Genomic DNA, 14,336 nt, shown 5'->3' with positions numbered 1-14,336 from the left:
CATTTAAATGTTTGAATCGTGCAGTTCAACCAGCTTTTAATGATTGTAAATTCGTAGTGCGCATTGCAGGATAGGAACGCCTGAAGGTATGCAATCTACCAAAAAATACACATTAATATGCTCTATTTGGTGTTTATTATTTGTTATTTATTTACTTATTTATTTATAAATTGTTTCGCCTTCGATTATCTTGATTATTCGATAATCGACGGTTTCCAAGGACAAGGATGAGGGCCAAGGGAACGAGAGAGAACATAAACATTAATAGAGGATAAGATTGTAGAAGCATATAGAAGATCAAGAAGAAGGGACTTGCAGAGTTCGCAAACCAAACCGTTGACATGTGGACGAGTAAGGAGACAGCACAGAATCCCAATCAGTCAACAGTTTAAAAGCAGCAAACCTGGTTAAGGACATCAGAACTCGCTAGATACGTTTAATATGGAACCCTGGCAGACGGGGTCTAGACCGCTGTACAATACAACCTGACCAACGAACAAATCAAAGACTTCAGATATAGAGGGTCGGTGACGGCTTGAGCCAAACGCTTCAGAAAAAACAAAGTGTCCACTGATTCTACCTTTGAAGCCGTAAAAAACTAGCCTTATCTAGGATAAAGTCAGAACCGATAGTAAAGTTAATGTTGAGATACGTTCAAGGGTGCTGGATGGCAAACATTCTGTGTATACTTCTGCACTCAAAATATTTGTCGCGTTCAAACTTGACGTGAACTTGGTCCAAACCTGACGAAACCCTCTTAGCTGCGCTCTAGAAGCAGGATCTCACCAGAGAATGGTTAATGTCTTACGGATTGAATTAGACGAATTAGACTCACCGAGCTCCGTAGAGCTGGTCATTTCATGAGAATGATATCGAACCTAAAGAGCCTTTAGGTGGTGCTGATGCGTCAGCCAGGCGCAATCCAGGATGTTGGATTGGAAGACAACGGCACTCGGCCGTGAGTATCATGGAGGTTTAAAGCAGGCCAAGGCTTCAAAGTGGATTCCTCTCTTTCTTTTCTTGGCCTAATGACCTCTTAGATCATGCCTACCATTTCTGACTTACTAAACTTAATGATACCACGTAGTTGGATAGTAAGTTCTCAAGACGGGAGAACAACTCCGATGGGATTTGCCTGTATAAAGACTGGCGCTGTTGTCGCCTAAAACACCGAGCCGAAAAACGGATATGGCGACGGAGAAGTGTGATTCTAAGACAACTTTTTTAATGATAGTTTTGTTTGCAAACGCAATGCCGCCTAAGAGTATGCAATTTTTTATACAAAACACCCTGCCTTTAGACGATATGCTTCTTGAGTAATGCATATGGCCGAAAATTTACCGTTTAATGAAAAAAAGTTCCTGCTGATCATCTCGTTCAACCGTTTTCTTTAACTCTTCTGTCCGGTAAACTGGATGAAAATAATGGCATTTAGGCTCTAACAACATTATTAAAAGCTGATTTAAAAAACGAAAAAGATACGAGAGTAAAGCGAGCGAAAGGATCTGGCACATTGGGATGTTGATTACCTTCGAAACTTTTTACGTCCTGACATTCCATCGTCGTCATCAGCATTTGTGCTTGGTTGTTTGTTTTTTTGCTGCTAAATTTTCGCATTTTTCTGTTTACCGTGCTAGCAGGGAAGGGGGACGGGTTTGTCGTTGCTCCATTCCAGTACTACGCTACGTGACACTCACGATGGCATGACGTGCATTAAGCAATTGCTCATTTTCCCGTCTGGGGCGAAAGCTGAGCCACGTTTTCACCACGGGCACAGCCCGTTTGATGTGCAGCTGCTGAAGGCTCAAGTGGTTGTATCGCGCTGGCCGGAGCTGTAGTTTTATTTCACCCCCGGTCCGTAGCTCGAGTCGTAATTAAATCACGGCACTGCAACACATGAAAGCGAAGTGGCAGCATCGTATGGTAGGAATGTTTGCACCGGAATGTCACCCGGCTTTGTGGAAAGCGGTGCCATGTTTCCGCCTGCTGCTAAATGCTGTGTGTTGCTCCGAGTCCGGGTTCGCATCGAACCCTTTCTCCACTCGCGCTCGGTCGGTGTTTGTGTGTGCTTTCACCCGGCACGTGAAAGGAAATTCCTGTGAAAACCCGGCAGGAGAACCCGGGGTGGGGGGGGGGGAAGAGAAGCAGCGGATAAGCGGAAGGCCGGATTTTGGATGTACGCTGAAGGTGTCCGGAGGTCATCCTAAATCGTCCGTCGGTGTTGCAAAACTTCCGCACACACTAAACGCTTTCATTTCACCTCTCCAGGCGACGTATGAGGACGATAAGGGTTGGCAAAAGGAAAAAGGTGGCAAGATTGCGAGAAAAAGGGAGAGAGAGAGAGAGAGCAGGATTGCCTGCTTAAGCACACAACATAAATTACACTAATTACGGTGATAAATTTCCACCACAAACAGGGCTCGGCTCTCCCCGAATGCAAAGGTGAGCAAAAGGGCTCAGGAAAAAGAACCGATCCTAGAGCGTGGATGTCTGGGCTGGAAAGGGGGTTAGTGGAACGGAGGTGAGACATTCGGGAGAGGAAATCTAGCTGTCGCTTATCCGCAGTGCCCGGCCGGTCGGGTTTGCGCCGGCAGCAATGTAAACACACACACACACGCCATGCACAAAAGCGGATGGGTCATCATTTTCCCAATTTGTAACCCCTTTTTCCCATCTTCCGATTCGCTCACTCTTAAGCACACATGTGTGTGTGTGTGGGCGAGAGAAAATGTATTTTCTAAGCCTATAAATTCCACACCATCGAAGGCAATTTTACAGCCAACCGCCACCCCGTTTTGCATCACTCCGCACACGATGCTGCTATGCCGTTTGCCTAACTTTAGGCGCACATGTAGCATTTCGATTACGGAATAGCCAGTACTGCTATTCGGTTTGCGGCTGTGAGAAGATTCCGTTTGCGATAATTAAAGATAATCGATTGCACGATTTACTGCCACCCTGCGCACTCCCCTTCCCCCCCCCCCCTCTCTTCCCACTGCATTACCCGCCTTCCTGCAGTGTGTAATTCGCCTTTACCGTCAAACCCGGTTTGGCAAAATCAGCCATTTGCAGCTCGGCATTGGAAATGTTTACAAGCCAGCTAGCAGTTGCCGTCACATCATTCGATGTGCACCATATGTGTGTGTGTGTGTGTGTGAAGAGGGTCGTTTTTGCTACCATGTTGCACTGCCGGGCTTACGGAAACTGCATCCAGGCGAATGGTGATGCTAACACGCACGGAGTTTGAGGGAGTGAATGTACAATTTGATTTCATTGCAACTGTTTAAACAGATCGTTTGAAAGGTCCCAAAGACATTGGATCGGTAAGGGATGGGAGGTTCGGGTGTGTGTGTGTGAGTAAATATTTGTCCAGCAGCGATCTGGACAAACGTGGAACGGTGCTCGTGTCCGTACTTAATCGGTGTGAAGGGCATGCAGGATGGGAACATTTAGGCGCATCATTTCAGCACCAGCCTGGAGAAGCGCAATCAAACCATCCTGAACGTGCGGATTTATGTGTCCGAAACCTTCAAATTGATCGGTGTAAGCGTGTTGAGGATTTTTTTTTCTTGAGTTGTATCACCCCTGGCAACGGGTTTTGAACTTCGTCCAGCACGTGAGCCAAAGCGGAGCTCACCGGTGAACGGAATGAAACCCGATTGCTGCAGGTGAGCACAGGTGAGCGAGAACTTTGGTGAAGGTGAAATTTACGATTTTAATTAAAAAACTTTCTCCTGAACCCCTTTCTGCCAGGACAAACCCCTTTTTTTGTCGGGGGAGGTCCATGTTTTACTGATGGCGGGAGTTATTTGGAGCCCCGGTGAAGTGCATCCGAGAGTTTCTTATTCGTCCGGTTGATCCGTTGTCCATGGTAACAGGCAGCTTCTTGGGCAGAATTTAGCCAACTATTTGAACTTTCCAAGCAAGGCATGGACTACGAATAGCTGAAAGGACCGCTGTGGAAGCTAAAATGGTTAGAGACATTCTTAGAATTATTTCTTCCCAGAAAACTCCCTCCCAAGAAGCTGTTGCTGAGGTCGGGTGGACTCTGGATTCTTGACCATAGCGACACATCAAACAGGCAATCGAGCATGCATACGGGACACGTGACATCGTCTTTCCTCTGGCATCCCGCCACCGAAAGCATTTTGCACATAGACTAGTTTGCGTACATGTGAGTCCACTTTTTTTCGCCTACTCACTTCACCAATCTTCCCTTATCCGTATCCTTGGTGAGGTTTTGCTCGTCCGAAGTCCAACGCAAGAAAAAAAATGGAAACCCTCGCCCACAGGGAAGGATGAATCGGAATTATGTATGTTTATTGTCCCGGTGACAGCCCGAAATGGACTCAATCAAATTAAATATTAACCGTCTTCAATTTGTCGCTTCCTTCCCCATCCTTCGTGTCCTCTTTTCCACCCATTCTCTTATCAAAGTCCGATCGGTCGGGACTGGATTTAGGTAAGGTTGGATTTTATTTTCCATTCGGGACGAAGGTTTTTTTTCGCCCCGTATTCTGCTGACCGCCAGCACACACACACACACACTTATGTGCGTGCCGGAAGTGTAGTCCGGAATGGAATAGAGGTATTTGAGTGTTTTGTGTTGCAGTTTTATTACATTCAAATATTGCCGCCATTTCCCGGGGACAAATTGAATCCTCAGTTTAAGTATATGTGTTTGGGGGTTGGGCAAAAGCTAGAAGAACGATGGAAAATATTTTATTCATCTTCTCCGGCCAATTGAGTAACGGTAGGGAAGTTATTAGTTTCCACAGTATTGGGAAAGAAGCCGAAACAAAACTGTGTCCTAAGTGGGGTTGAGAACACGGCTGGTTTAAAACACATCGCCTAAAGGTAGGCAATGCGAAATGCAGGAAGTATTATAAGACTGCGACGAAATGTTGGTACGCTTGTTAGCTGTGTGTGTGTGTGTGTGTTTATGGCGATATACTTAACGAACGAGTGACATTATTATTAGCAATGCAAATTAGTTGCTTCTCGCAATTAATCCGTATCCCGCGTTAGGCATATTGCGTTACGGGCGCCTTACGACTCTAATTACCAACGCTTTACCCATCATTTTTAAACGACACTCTAACCCTTGGTGGGTCGTGCACTCGGCAGAAGCTTAATTTAAAGTCTTCTCTTCATACCTTGCAGTTAGTGAAGACATTACATTACTGTTTCGAATTTTCGAACTCGATGTCTTATCCATCTATACAAATCTTGGTTTCATAAAATTAATGCAACAACTCTTGCTTACAAGAATGGAAGCTTTAGGACAAACTGCAGCAAATTTAATCAAAAATGTTTTGCATTTTGCCTAAAATTAGGGGTAAATAACTTCAACACACTGTTTACGACTCTTCGCTACACGTCCAAGGTAATTGCTTGCTTTACTGTTCTTCTCTTTGGTCAGCTCACGTCGTAGTGGCTCATGGTCAGATCGCCAATCCATCCAAGAAACTGAAATTCTACAACAGCTTGACTTCAGCCTGATTTAGCCAACGAACATGTTATAATGCTCTTGACCCGATGAGTAGCTGACGAGCTCCTTCCTCGTCACCTCTTCCGTCAAGATATCTGTATCCTTACACAGCTTAACTAGCTGGAGGTTTATTCTCCTCATCCACACATCCTGCACATACATGCACGTGTATGCACGTACGTACGTGCATTGATGTCCCCTATTTTTCATAGCCTAGTACTAGGGAGTGTGTTGTTAAAGTGTTCTGTATCTTATAGTAAACACGGAGTCTCATATTAGACAAAACTTCCCTCAATATGGCTTCTTCAGACCAGGCGACTTATGTTGTTATCCGAAGTTACGATCTTACTCCTCTATCCAATGGCGGGTGAAGGTCTTTGGAGGCCCCGAGCGGAATGGCAGTTGTAGACCCTTCTTCTTCTTCTTCTTCTTCTTTGGCACTACAACCTCGAGAGTTCCCGGCCTGTCATTTCTGGCTTTCTGTGACTTAATTTTACCCGTACGTAGTAAAGTAGTCAGCCTTACGTACAGGGAGGCACGGTCTGGATGGGATTTGTATCCCGGCCCTGTCGTGTGAGGACCGGCGCCGCTGTCGTCTCGGCCACCGGACCACCCCATGAGACTAAAGATTCTGTCGGTAGTTATTATCCCTCCAACAAATCCAGCTTGGTAGCTTCCGAACAAGGCACAAGTCTCCAGGAGAGAATTCGGGACAGGATTTTTTAGGACAGGCATTTAGGACTGTGATTATGCGGAGGTTAGTACGGCCCTACTAATCACCTGTCAATAACAACAAGCCTCTCCACGTGCTGACACTTCATTTTTCGGCTATTTAAAGACACTGATGACTATATCTTGAGATCGCGAAAATATTTGCTTTTTAGGATGCTGCCCTTTGTTGTGCCGATCTCCTCTTCTTCAGGCTCCAGGTCCGGTATCATCTACACAGCTTCCGTCCAGTTGCCAATCGAAGTAGCATTTCCACCAGTAAAAACCTCAACTCGTTATGGTGCATATAGTGATTATGAGAGTGAAACCGCTTCATGCCACTTTCAACATCCCGTTGTGAGTTTGTCCCGTCTGAGATAACTGCTCATCTGACGTTCCAGAGCTAGGTTTCTTGTTCTGGAAGAGTCGAATAAATTGAGATACTAATTTTCAGAAACAAACATCTTCTCCTCTCAATCTAACCTACAGTGTTGTGTGGGTGCATTGCAACAAATGGTATATGAGCTTCAATCCTTCCGGCGGTTTCCAGATAATAATTCCACCCAACATCAGCAGCGCGAGTGAATCACATTATCATAATTTTATAATTGGAACTCAGCGATGGTGAAAAACTTTCCCTCAACCATGCCTTCTTCCAATGCAACCCTTTTTTCTCCATTCCACTCGCTACCTCCGAGCGGTTGACTCAACGAGCGATAAATCAAGATTACGATCCCGGGCCGATGATTTCGTAGCGATTGAAGAAAAACGGAAAGGGGGGAAAACCCGGCATTTTAATACAAACCATCTTCGACAGACCACAAAAAGGAGCAAAATGAAGGAAATTCGGGAGGGAGGGGTTTCACTTACCTGCTTTGCTTCACTGTCATCGGTAACGTATGAATATAAATCGCTTTTCCCTTTTTTTTACACCCGTGGGAGTGTGGGGAAAAACTCTATTCATTCGCTGCATTCAAGATGGCATTAATTTTTCCCGAGCGAAACAAACCGGGCCGGGCACGTGGAATGTTTCGAATTTAAACCATTTTACCAACATTGAAAAATGGTCAATAGAAAATGATTAGTACCAGTACCGGTGTGTGTGTGTTTGTGTGGGGTAAAAAAAGGGAAAAACTTCATGTTTATTTACCTTTCATGTATAAGAGGGAGGGAAAAATGCAAATAAAAACATCTCTCTCTTGGGGAAAAGAAAAATATTTCCACACGAGATAAACAGTAACAAAAACCGGGCCAAAGTGTCAGCCTTTTTCCACGTGTTTTACGCCGAGAAAAAAAACATCCTCACCTGAGAGGGCAGGACACGATCTGTCGGGAAAAATCGACAAAGGAAATAAACGATATTACGGTTCGGTAAAATAGGAAATTAGTGTTTCTCGCTACTGCAAACGCCTCACCGTGTCCCAAAAGCCATCCCAAACATCGAACGCCGTTGGCATTTTTTTGCATATCAACTCCCATCCCATGGGGGGGGGGGGGGGGGGAGGGAAAAAACCAACAACCAAACAAACTCACCGGTCTAACCAATGATGAAGTGTCGATATGGGAAAAATCGCGAAAAAGGAAATTATGGTACTTCAGCGTTTGCTCGGGTGCTTTGCGTTAATGTTTTCCAGATAAGAAAAACCACCACCACTCCGGATGCTAGCTAATGTTGCTCTTTACCCCCTCCTTTGCTCTCTCTCTCCCCCTCTCGCTTCTCTTCTCACCCTTCATTCATTCATATTTGCCACCCATTACACCAGGGAGGCAACCGTGTTGAACTTCCTTCTTCTTTTTTTATTATTCGCTGACACCATTAGCGTGCCGCAAGATAACTGATAGAAAAACGCAAAAGAGCAAAACCCATTTTCCCAACCACGTCTGGTTAGTGTCAAGCGTGCGGGTGGGGGACGCCTCGAATGATGACGATGGGTTGATATTTTTTTAACGTCGGTTTTTTTTTTCTTCGTTTTGCTTAGCGCCAAGCAAAGGAAAATTGATGGAACTGCATCCGCCGCCTATCGGAACGTAAAACGCAAATACATTTTAATCCACGGACAAGCTGTTCTTCTGGGGTTTGTTTGCTTAATATCCCTCTCGATCGCTGATTATTTATTGATTATCACATTAGCATATTGCACACCACAAAACATGGCGCTAACAGCCCAGCTAGACGGGAGGATCGGTGGTCGTTGTGGTAGTGACGCCGGCCTTAACACGGCAGGACAGGGGAGATCAAATCCCGTCTCTCTCGGATCCATCTTCGCTAGCTGCGTGTAGAGCATATCATGCGAAGGAATCTGAAAATGATTATGATGTTGGAAGTTAGAGTGTTAAAAAAAAATATAAAAAAAGAAGAAAAGGAAAGAAACTACACCCTTCATGGTTCCATGGGTAACGTATTGTAACGCTATATCTTAAATATAGCTCTGGTAACGCTATTATTCAAGGAATGTTTAAACCCGTAACGTAACATAATTAGAGCAGAAATCGAACACACACAGAAGCAAGTGTTGTGATCGTTTAAAGGGCTAACATCCATGCCTAGCTTCAACCACCCCCCCCCCCCCCACCCCATCACCACCATATTTACTGCTGCGCTCCCCTCCGTGTCAGCATCATTATTTTGAAATTCAATCGATTAAATCATTATCTCTAAACGGTATGTTTACTTTACCGCTCACCCTTCATTTATGTTCCTTAGCGAAACCGCTTAGGAATGGAGCAGTGCCGGAAGATTAAAGGACACGTACGCACTCTATTCCTGGAAATCTATCCCGGAAGGTGTAGACACACACACAAGGAGCGTTTAAAAATAGGTAAACGAGACGCGGAGCGGGAACGTGGTTGAGTGCAGTACGAGTGCAACCTAAAACCCCTTTTTTGCTGGTCTGTTTGTGCGTGCGAGACGAGCCTTCTATTAGACGAAAAATACCCGGGTGCCCGGCTGGCAGATTTGGTTTAGTCTCTAGAGGTAACTAAGCTATAAAGAAGCTCCTTTTGGTATGCTAGCTGCTCGCTTGTGAATAAAACAAGAATGGAGCAAGATATTTATAGACTTAAAGGATGTTAAAAAGTATATGACGGAGTAAGGATAATTTGAAAATTTGGAAAAATTTAGAAAACCATTGAAACATTCGCCCAAATGTATGCTACTCGCAATGCAAATTGTTGTTTGGAAGGTTGGCAGCGCCACGCTCCATATGCTCTCGTCATATTTTAATGAGAGTACCGTATAGTAAGCTCATTTTGAGTGTTTGTAATTTTTACACTTTTTACACTTAGTTTTAATTAGTTTAAAAATAAATGCATACAATCCTTGTCAAAAATTTAGGAAAGTCGGATTTGTAAAATAAAATAATCCTTAAAGAGATGCAAAAGACTGATGTGCATCATTATGCGAAAAAACGCCTCATGGTATGCAAATCGCGCGAAAATGTCACAAAGGTGGTACAGTATTTTATGTCCGGTCAAAAATTGCTGTAAAAAATTGGAAGAAAATGGAAATAGCCTCGAAAGCCCCTCATGGAATATGTTGTCCGCAGCACTGTGGTCTGGCAAATTTTATTGCACAGTGTGTTTTCGGTATGGTCAAAAATTGTTCGATAAATACATTGTTGCTTACTACGTTTCCTACACATCGATTAGAACATGAAAAAGTGAACAAATGGACTAACCTGGCTGATATTCGAAGTTTCTCAAGGACACCGATTATCTATCCCTGATACCAAGCTTCCTTCGAATAAATGTCTCATTACCGTAACTGAACGCCATACATGTTTTAGACCAGATTTTTCACCGTTCGGCTCACCGGCTTCTCGAGCATTTTATGTAAAATCTAGCTCCTAAAAATCGTATTGTAAGTAGGTAAAGACGTTAGAAAACATTATCCAAAATGTATTAGTATTTGATGATGACTCGAATTTTTTAATTTTTAGGAAAATAATTTCTTAATAAAATAAATTGTATTATTATATTGAAAGGAGGAGTTTCATCTGTAGCAATTAAATTTTTTTTTTTTGTAAATTTGAACAATAATAAATAGAACGATATTGTACGTATAGTTGTGTTTGGTACTGTATATTCCCCTGAAGCTATACTACCCGCAAAAAAATTTATGTTTTAATCTTAAAAAGTTGTTTTTATCACAGACCGTCCAATTATCAGATATTTACTTAAGTAATTTCGAATCTTTTTAAAAATATACATACAGCCGCCCAAAGTTATACTTTCCGCTTCACAAAGTAGTCATATTTAATTTTTTATTTAGTAGCGAGCTCAGCGAGCTCGGTGTTTTCGGTTGCTCAAAACCGTCAGCTGGGTCATCATCATTTTTTGTGACTCCCTTCTACACAAACACCTTCCTCAACTACCCTCTCTCTAAACCACCTCGTGTTTGCATCACACGAGATGGGTTGAATGAAATTTATCTGCATGAAATCCTGCATCTACACTTTTTCCCCTGCCCCGAACGTATGTGGTGCTTGTGTTTGGTTGGGTGGGATCGGGATGGAGGTGGCTTGTTTTCACTCCATTTAATTTCCAGCATCTCAACCTCCGAACCAGGCTGCCTAGGCTAGAATGCCAGTCGCAGCCTTCAACACGGGTCGTCTTTCGTCATCCGTTAGGCCTAACGTACGTTCTAGCTCATTACGGGGGGGGGGGGGGAGGAGGGGGAGTTGGGTTGCGAGAAGTGGCGTGTGTCTCTACTGCCATATACAGAGGGAAAAGGATATGGGCCTCACACGTTTCGCTGCTTCCCGGTCCCCGCCGTTCGCCTTTGAGAGCCTTTCAGGAGGGCGCACCATGGATGGTTAAGTAAGTTAAGCCTTTCGCTTTGATATTATTGAATTATGTACGTGCGAGTGATCACACTGTGTGTGTATGGTTTTCTTCTTCTTGTAGTCCGTGACGTGTGCTACTGGCACGATCGTTATCCTTTTACGTCAAACTCGTTCAGAAGAGGAGACCAGAGTTAGGGGAGAGATACAGGAGCGACGGTAGGAGGACGTCTCGTCTAGTGGTGGACGCAACACCGTTGCATCGTTGGTTAAGGAAGCCCAAAAACCCTCCCCACACCAACCATGATGTGACCGACGCATCTCGAATGCACCGATGCACTCGACTGCTCGACGATTACGCCGATCTCCTGCAGTACAATGTACCGGTGACCGGTATGCCGGTTTGGTCTGCCAGTTTGGTTGGATGATGGGGAGCAGGTCTTGAAGTTCGGGTAACTAGTTGATTTGCACCGCTGCATTATGCACTGCCAGAAGAAGCTGTATAATTTAATAAATCAACGCGCGTGTGTTTGGGTGTGTGGGTGGGAGGGCTAATTTAGCTCTCAATTGTTTCCTTAACCATCATCCACCCTAAGGACGCGCTGCTCGAACAAGATCAAAAGCGTCCACGGATAAGCTGGGGACGTGTCGTTACGGTTGACAGGTGGCGTTACGGTTGCGTTACACCAAGCGTTACCGGTCTCGGATTTTGCCCTCTCAAAATGGTTTGAAATTAGCACACTCTTTTCCCCGTTGCACAATGCAATCAACAAGCATCGTTTGGCTTACAAAAAAACGGAAAACTCGTGATGGAAAAACTTTTTGCATACGCGTTTGCAATGAGAAGGAAGGACTTTGGTGGCATTTTTTTGTTGTTGCTGTGTTTCTTTGTTTCTTCTACTTGCAACTGCAGTTCAATGCAGCATTTCGCTCACTGCTGCTGAAATGTCTGCTGTGTTTTTTGCCCCCCCCCCCCCCCCCCTCTATTTAAGCCAGACTTTTCCAACCCATTTCCACCGTTTAACTTTAGAGGATGGAAAGGATGGAAGTTTGCCGGAGCGTTTGGTACGATTGAAATCAAACAATCGTCGACGGTTGTCTCGATTGTGTTGCTGTTGTTTGCTTTCCCTCTCTCCCTCTTTCTCTCCCACCCCCTTCAGCAATCACTATTCAGTGTGCTTGTTGTGTTCAGCTCTCCAATAGCTTCAGTTTGTGTTTGTTTTATTTCTTTTCTTTTTTTTCCAAAAACATTCAACAAAACCCAGTAAGGTTTCCATGCCATTTTTTATCGTTCTGCTTTTCCTCCTCCACAGAAGTTTACAGTTTTTCTTTCCCGACCAGCCGGAACCGGTGAAAAGCTGGCGGAAAATCGTTACTTCCTCTGTGTGTTGGTTGGAACAATGTACAGCAGGAGCAGGAGGAAGAAAGCGATGAAAACTAACCACAAAAGCAGGCACTTGCAATCTCTCGAACCGCACTCGAACGTAACGCGGAAAGGATTGTGTGAGCGTGTGTACTACTAGCCGGGGCGCAGCATACGCGAGACGTTCGAATCCGGAACCCGCAAGCAAAGTTTTTGGCCTGTTCGGCAAACGTTTGCTGCTGGTACAATGTGGGGCTGCATAACTTTTGGCGCGGTTTTGTTTTTTTGTTTTGGGAACAATCCGAAACTGGCTGCTGCAATGAAAAAGGGGTTTCCAAAGTCGCCAGTTTGCAAATCGATCATTGATTTCCGGTGAAAAACAATGGCGTCTAGAATAAGTTTTACTGTTAAAAAAAGAAGAAGAAATGAATACCTTCAGCTAATAAAGTTTAATGCAGCATTACGGGTAATTTCCTGGCAGGTGATTAATCTCTGGTCATTATTTGCATTAAAATTGCTTGTTGTTACCTCATTATGATGGGATTGCGTACCGATGCAAAAGAACAACAAAAAAAAAAAACCTCCACCATCTTATCACCACCACGAAAGGGTGCAAGACATCAGGAGGACATTAGGACATGCTTCTTGTTTTTTTGTTACCTTTTTACCATCCGACCGAAGAATCTACCGATCCACACAGTTTTTTTCCCACCATTTACAGGACAATGAGATTGCTGCTACAGTGTTGCCCGGGTTCATTTGGTCGATTTTGGGGGGGGGGGGGGGGGGAACGGAGCGAATATTTAAATTAATGGCCTTTTTAACCCCTTCCGCGTAATCGAAAGGGGTCATTCCATCCTCCAGTGGGACAATGAATTAGGCAAAGTTTTGTGAAGAGAAACGAAAAAAAAAACACATTCTCCGTTTGCCGAAAATGCACCTTGTCCTGTGCGGGTTAAAAATTACGTAAGAAATGTTTTACCGTAGGGAGAGATTATGAAGAATGATGAGTCTTGGGAATGGGAATGAGAGAGGACGAGAGAGAGCTTTTTTTTTCTGCAGCAGCCCTGGAGTGCAGTAACTTGGTTAGAATTGAGTTAATGTGTTCATTAATTAGTTTGAAAATCACGAAGAAAAGAGACGGTTGACCTGACGTGGTAAATATTTATCTCATTTCGTTTAATAAGTTTAAAACTTTCTATGTGAAATTCGTGTTTAAAAATTTTGTTACTTATATACATTTAATTTCTCGCATCTTTCAACGTCTTTTGTTTAATAACGTTCAATTTATTTGATTCCCATCAAGCGCTTTAAATAATTCAAACAGCTTGCCATAAGAATCTTATTGAGGATAACTTATTAAGGATAACTTATTTCAGGTGAGGTCGGACGATACTTCTTCTTCTTCTATTCCCTATGTTTGTGAGGATATCATGGTTCGCTGAGGAAGTCCAGCTTCCTTCAACACTACTTCGCGATTGTGAAGGATTGTCTGTTTGGACCGGTAGCATAAGGGCTGTATGTTTCGGGCGATCCGTTGATTGTAGTTCCGTAATACGAATTCGCCGTTCTGATCTTAGCGAGAGTCTCTATCGTGTATCAGCATTGGTATCAGTGACCACCCCATCCCGTCCGTTCTTGGTGCGTGTGCTTCTTGTGTTCCTCGATAGGTAGTGGAGCCAGTGATCCTATAGCACTCTACACTTGCTTTGCTCTGGATCCTCTAGACCATTTCGCTGATGCCTGTTTGTCATGTAATTTGTTATTTGGTTCCAGTTTTGAATTCTATCTGGAAATTAGAAATAATACACCGCCAGGGACGGACGATAAGATATCATCTGTGTTGACAAAATTGAACGTCAACAATCGACCGACTGACAGCTGACCGTGGCTGTACGCAGCTGCGTGAGGATGAGCCAGGTACGCTGTCAAGGAAGAGCCGGAGAGAGTCAGAAAGAGAGCAGGGGAGCATCGAATAGTGAGGTGATGACTT

The sequence above is a fragment of the Anopheles stephensi genome, chromosome X (genome assembly GCF_013141755.1).
Source record: "Anopheles stephensi strain Indian chromosome X, UCI_ANSTEP_V1.0, whole genome shotgun sequence".
Classification (NCBI taxonomy): Eukaryota; Metazoa; Arthropoda; class Insecta; order Diptera; family Culicidae; genus Anopheles; species Anopheles stephensi.
The sequence above is the reverse complement of the archived record's forward strand: the minus strand, read 5'-3'. Positions refer to the sequence as shown.